At 38.2% G+C, this 6,354-nt stretch overlaps 1 long non-coding RNA gene across 5 annotated transcripts; it reads right to left on the minus strand.

Moving 5' to 3' along the window:
• Positions 1 to 274: 274 nt before the first annotated feature.
• On the minus strand, positions 275 to 2,748 carry LOC18014293. 5 transcript variants are annotated; one of them, XR_002898755.1, is made up of 8 exons: positions 2,498 to 2,748; positions 2,359 to 2,418; positions 1,647 to 1,823; positions 1,397 to 1,525; positions 1,193 to 1,297; positions 888 to 1,113; positions 656 to 775; positions 275 to 535 (listed from the first exon to the last, which is right to left on the minus strand). It is a non-coding gene; the product is annotated as an uncharacterized LOC18014293 (long non-coding RNA). The 5 variants fall into 5 exon arrangements; XR_002898756.1 differs by having other exon boundaries at positions 275 to 479; positions 2,359 to 2,430; XR_002898752.1 differs by having other exon boundaries at positions 2,359 to 2,430.
• Positions 2,749 to 6,354: the final 3,606 nt, after the last annotated feature.

Consider the following 6,354-nt stretch of genomic DNA (forward strand, 5'->3'; position numbering starts at 1 on the left):
ACGCTGTTCTATGTCGTCTAGTAGCACTATTTGCATGCTATAATATGGACTTTTGTAGCTCGGTTTTGTTGCTATAGACTAATCTCTTGTAGTTCTTTTTTTTGGCTACGGTATAACGTGTTGTAGCTCTTTTTCTAGGCTATAGTATATTGTTTTATAATACTTTTCTCGGGCTATTGTATAACGTGTTCTAGTATTTTTTTTTTATTACGACCTGTAGTTTTGCAAAATTATTTTTAGAAACCTGTTTTCCAAAACTATAAAGAAACCAGCGTTTGCATTTAAAACACTCTTATTTTTATTAAACATCCAAACATGTCTTACACAAAACATCACAAGGACAAACATCATATTAAAAACAAGTCTTACAAAACATCAAGTCTTAAACATCATACCAAATGTCTTACAAAACGTGGTCTTAACATCATGGCTGCTTGAAGTGCTGAAGCAATTCTTTGAGTGAGAAGAGTTTGCCTAGCCTGGGAGAGAATCAATGCCATAAGTTGCAGTTTCAAGCAACAAACACACACAGTAACTGCAACAAACCAAAACCATATATTGATGTATAGGGAATCTGTGCTTACGTAATTCTCCAAAGTCATCAAGCAAAAGGTATAATTTCAGAATTGCACCAAAATTCAAATGAAAAAATTACCTCAAAAAGATCTGATCATCTTGCAACCGGTTTTTGCAGCAGTTGTTGCCCTCTTCTGTTTTTGTCCAATATAAAACTCCACCAGATTTGATCTTGTATCCAAAACACGTTCCAATTGTTCTAGAGAAAAGTTTATTGTAACCAAAACCTGTTTTGATGAACTGTGCAAATAATAATCGTCCTAAGAGTGTTAAACAAAGTATTATTCATGTAAAGGACCAAGAAATCAAACCTGTAATGATGAGATGTAACTGAAACTGATTAAAGTCTCTCGTTTTGCTTAAACGTGGTCAAAATATTGCAACCATTCTTCTTTTCTGCAAAAAAAAAAATCAGAAAATTAATAAACTCTCAAGAACAGAGATAAGGAATAAGAACTAAAACCAAAAGCTAATGAGATTAAGGAGAAGAAGAAACGTCAACTCTTTGCAGTCTCAAAAGCATCTTCACCAGATCACCTAATCCAATACACAAGCAAAATCAGAATCTAACTGAACACATAAGCAGACCGATCTCCAACAAAAGTGTTAAAGTGACCTGCATCTCATGGAAACAAAAGTAATAAGCATCCACGCTTCTGAAAACAAGTGAATGGGCTCGGCGATACTTATGATCAACTTTAAAGTTCAGGCCTGTGCTTACCTACAACAAAGAAACACTGGTGTTACCATTTCAGCTTTAGAGAGTCTTTCGGCAGAGTTTATTTCACCAAGTATATAAAACAGCAGAACACTAACTCACCTTATGGTAATCTCCTACGGGAGATGCGTAAATGAGGAACGTGTACTCATGTGCTGGAGCTGCTCCAAGGATAGTGCCACTCCCTATTAGCCGAGGCCTTGTATACAAAACTCCTTTACCCGGAGGAACCTAAAACACAAAAAAAAATTAAAGCCATAAAACCCGTGAGGAGCTTCTAGAGATGAGAGCAAACTATGATCAAGAATCATATCGATTGGAATAGAGATAAACATTGGTCCATAGTCCATACCCATTTCTTGATGGCACGTACAGTTTGCTTAACTGCTTCGATGAATTGCTCCACAGAAGGTGGTGTCATACAAAGCCTATCAGCACATGTTTGCATACTAAGAGCGTTTTCGTCAGGCCGGAACAGCCTAACCTGGTCGTCTTCTGTCCTGTCAGCTTTGAGATCTTCAAATAGTCCCTACAAAGCCAAACCAATATCAAAAAAGTTTTTCTATCAAACCCTCATATATGTGTATAAACACTAAATCTCTAAGCTTTTGCTCGCTTATACACTGAAATCAAATAGCTTTAAACAATCTATGTATCACTACTTTGAATCCAGAGATTAAAAGCTTCTAACTAATGAATCCTGCCCTAATTAAACCCAAACGTCCTATAATGTTGTCGCAAGGGACTTCGAAGGAGTTGATGTTGAGTAGTTTATTCTCTGCAAGCTACTAAAAAGATCTGTTAGGCGATCATTTAAGAATAAATCTCGCACTTGAATCAACTGCCAACGCTTTGTGTTCAACATCAACAAAGAAAAATGAAAATAATGCATATTATTAGGCTATTAGAGAGAAATACAACAATTGGCCATCATAATGAAGGTTTTAAGAATTTGCCTTAGGCTTAATATTGGGTGGTCTGTCTCGAAATCCTCGGTATAAGTTTCGGTTTGAATAATTTAAGAATCCCAATGTCAAAAGCCCACAAAGTGTTGAGAACCATACCTCTTGAACAGGATCGAAGAAAGCTCATGAGAGGAAACTCGTCATAGCCGTCCAGGAACCCTAACCCAAAATCTACAGTTAACCCTAATCAGCTCTTGAGAATAGGAGAGGCGAAAAAAGGGGTGAGTTGTTTCAATACCCTTTATGGAGGATGGAGGTGGAAGCGGCGGCGGCGAATTGAGAGAGGTGGGTTCAATCGGAGATGAGTTAGGGTTTAGGTTAGCTGGGTCGGGGGGAACGGGAGGTGGAGAAGGAGGCTGAGAAGAAGGCGAGGAAGGAGGATGTGGTGAGATCGTTCAGCCATAACGCCAGAGACGGGGGAGGAGGAAATCGGAGACGGAGGGATAACGAGCTGCTTTCTCGAAAGAGAATTTTTTTTTTTCCAAAGAACTTGTTTTTGTTCTTCTCCGAACAATATAAAAAGAAGAGTCATAATTGGGATACTTAGTATTTTTTTCTCTTTTTGCCTAAGTACTGGCACTCATCACAGAATTTAGGTTCCCAATGTTAATTTTTTGTTCCCGCTTAATGAAATTTCGGTATAACGTGTTTAAAATGCTATAATAGAATATCCAAATCCGAAATATCCTCTTTAATAGCAGTTATAGAAATCATGCTATGTTAATGTGCTATCAATACTCGTTTTTCTTGTAGTGTGGTGGTGTGTTTAACGTAAAAATGAATCTTAAAAAGAGAATACGGGAATTAAAATGACATAATAACTAAACTTAACGAAATTGGGTAAAAACGAGAAAAACGGCTAAACCTAATTGCTTAAATGAAAATCGATTGAAAGAGTAAAGATACTAGTCTATAGCTTGAATGAAAATCGGTGTAAATCTATAAGAAAGAAAGCGTTGGGGTTCAGGGAAGTTTTCTCAGGGGTATGAACGATTCAAAACATTGCTAGAGAGTAAATTTGATAAGATCTTAGCTTAAATTTTTCGAACTGGAGTCACAGACGTATGAATACGCCACTGTCGTGATCATAGACAACTATCTCTCTCAACCCTGACCAGTAGGTTTCCAGTCTGGCCCTCTAAAAGAACATGTGCATTATGTTTAAGACTCTTCAGCATTCACAAATCGCCCATAGGTAGGTTTCCACTCCTATGTTTGTTTTGCTCTCCCAAACTAGATCTGACACCGGATGAACACTTTCGTGTCACCAAGCATCTGGATCAGATTGTAGTTCATGACGTTACTCTCATGCAGTAAGAACGAATTCAGAAGAAAAAGTTCTAAGATTCGGCTCAATAGCTCATATAATCCTCATCGATCATATGTATCCCTATCAAAAATCCCTTTGACCCAACAATAAAACTACTCAGACATGATAAACGAAATCAAAAACATAGTATTAAAAAGTAGAACAAAAACCGAAATTGTATAAGAAAGAACAAGGGTTCAAGAGATAGATCTCCCTCTCCCTAAAACCTAAAAACAAAGCTTAAAGTAAAATTTGTGTAAAGTATTTCTTCTCTCTTCTTCTCTCTTTAAAAACGACCTAAATGATATGTATATATAGTCTCCAATACTCTCTGGTGTTTAAGGTTCCAGAATTGAGGCCGGGAAAATGATACGGGCTTCAAAAATGGGCCTTCAAACTCGGAGTTAGCTGGCCGCGGTCGGGAAGTGCGTGACTTCGGGGAATGGGTGGCAGGCCGCGATCGGGATGGTTGTGACTGCGGGGAATGGCCTGTTTGCCACGGGTGGAAACGCTTGCCGGCTGGTTTACGGGAAATCTTGCTCTTTGCGTATCTTTTGATTGAACCGTTGGATTGCCAAGCTGTAAAGTGTCCTGGAAAGCTGATACTTCCATCTTTGAGATCTCTAAATTTGATCTGGATCAGACGGTGAGAAGGCCTTCCATCAGGGGTGAAGTTCTGTCGGGTTGACTCTGAGCTAAAAATCTGGTATTCTATCCATTTTGTTAAGCTTTTCCCTAAGTTACCCGAAAAGAGTTTTGGAACTACAAATACTAGAAAAACGTGATAAAAGTACTTAAAAGTAATTAAAAACATAGAAAAAGTATTTCAAAACGATCCATAAAAGTGGTCGAAATACGGTGTTATCAATTATATGAAAGAGAACTGGGGTACACACATGCTCTCGCGTGAATGATAACACCGTATTTGTACCCAATTTCACCATTGATTTCAAATGCTTTTTCAAAGGTTTTAATCTGTTTTAGGAACTTTTATTATGATTTCCATGTATTTGTAATTTCAAAGCTCTTATCAGGAAACTTAGGGAAAATGATGGCAAAATCGAAGAAATCTACATTTTTAGCTCAGAGTCAGACCGTTAGAAGTTTTGCAAGAAATGGAGACCTTCCCACCGTCTGATCCAGCTCAAATTTGGAGACAATGAAGAGTAGAGAACCAGCTTTCCATAGCATTTTACATCATGAAGATCTAACTGTGCAATGAAAAGATACATGGAGAACAAGTTGACCCAGTTTACAGGTCCCGGAAGACTCTCACCCGCGGCAAAAGCATGTTTTACCTTTTCTGGAAGACTATAACCCCTGGTGGGCCTTAGGACGAGCCACAAGGCCCAACATCAAAGCCCACTTCGCCATTTCTCTGCAGAGAAGCCCTAAATAAGACCTGGAAGACCTTAGGACCTATAAATACATTGTTTAGCAGCCCTAAATGGTGTGTGCTCCTGTAATGAGATTTTGAGCCACCAAACTCTGTTTTTCTAGGGTTAGGCGATGGAAATGGGGATTCTTCCCCAGATCCATTTTTATTTCTCCTTTCTATTCTACTAACTTTTCTGTTTCTTTCTTTTGCAGTTTTCTATGTCTTTAATCATTCCTTGCATCATGTAGATCTGTCCCAGAGAGTCAAAATTGTTTGAAGATATCGATGAACATATATATCGATTAGGATAGCTAAGTTTCTAAACCATATTCTGGATCGCATCTCTTCTAAGTTATTCATAATGCATGAGAGTATATTCATGACCTATTCTCTGATCCTAGGATCGATCAGAGCCACGAGAGTGCTGTATCAGATCATCCATACCTAGCTTCAGTAGAACATAGTCCCTATAGGAGTCAAAAGCTACCTATAGAGAAGATATGAGCAGACGAATTGAATGTCTAATGCAAGATCTTATTTCTGTCATGAGAGCGAGAGTTAATTGTCAGATCTAAGAGATTAGTTGATTAAGATGACGAGAGTTGGTTAATCATACTTGTGTCTATTCTAGTTCCATGCAGATTCCCAGAAACAGATGAAGATAAATCGCCCGGAAGCTAATTGGAAATGCCACCATACATCAATTAGAGTAAACCGGAGAAGTCTAAATCGCACCCTATGAGTTTGAGATCTATAGCTTGAGTTGATATGCCTTGAAATATTCTTTTAACAATTCGTTCTGCATTGCATTTTATTTCTTGTGAATATTAGATTAGGTTTAATTTAGGATTCTTAACAGAAAACCCAAAACTTTTATTGGTTTATGACTTTGCTTACTTCCCATTTTGTTGTTTCCTGTAGATTAAACATCCTCCCCGTGGATCGACATCCTAAGTCATACAATGTACATCTGTACACTTTCAGATTTTAGGGTTTTATAAATTTAAAACTTTCTTCATGGACTAATGGGCTTGTATGAAAACAACCCTAGGCCCGTAGCCCATCAGTGAACGGCTCATCGCAATTGAAACAAAGTCCTTTTGCTCATCGTTCTGCCATTTCTGCTCTAGTCAACTTCTTCCAATACTGCTTTTGAGGTGTATGTTTAGCTTCCTCTTCTAGAGGCAATCGAGCTTCCTTGTCCTGTCTGTTGTTCTCCGACATTTTTGGCCAAGTTTTTTTACTGAAGTATCTAGCTAGTGGAACCATATGTCCTCCAAACGTGCGTACTTGTTTGTCTCCTTTGATCTTGTATTCATTATCTCGAGCATACTCTATTGCTTCAAAAATTGTCTCAGGACGAAGACATTCCACCTCTTTGCGCAAACCATATGTCAAGCCTGCACAA

The sequence above is a fragment of the Eutrema salsugineum genome, unplaced genomic scaffold (assembly GCF_000478725.1).
Source record: "Eutrema salsugineum unplaced genomic scaffold, Eutsalg1_0 scaffold_3, whole genome shotgun sequence".
In the NCBI taxonomy this organism is placed as follows: Eukaryota; Viridiplantae; Streptophyta; class Magnoliopsida; order Brassicales; family Brassicaceae; genus Eutrema; species Eutrema salsugineum.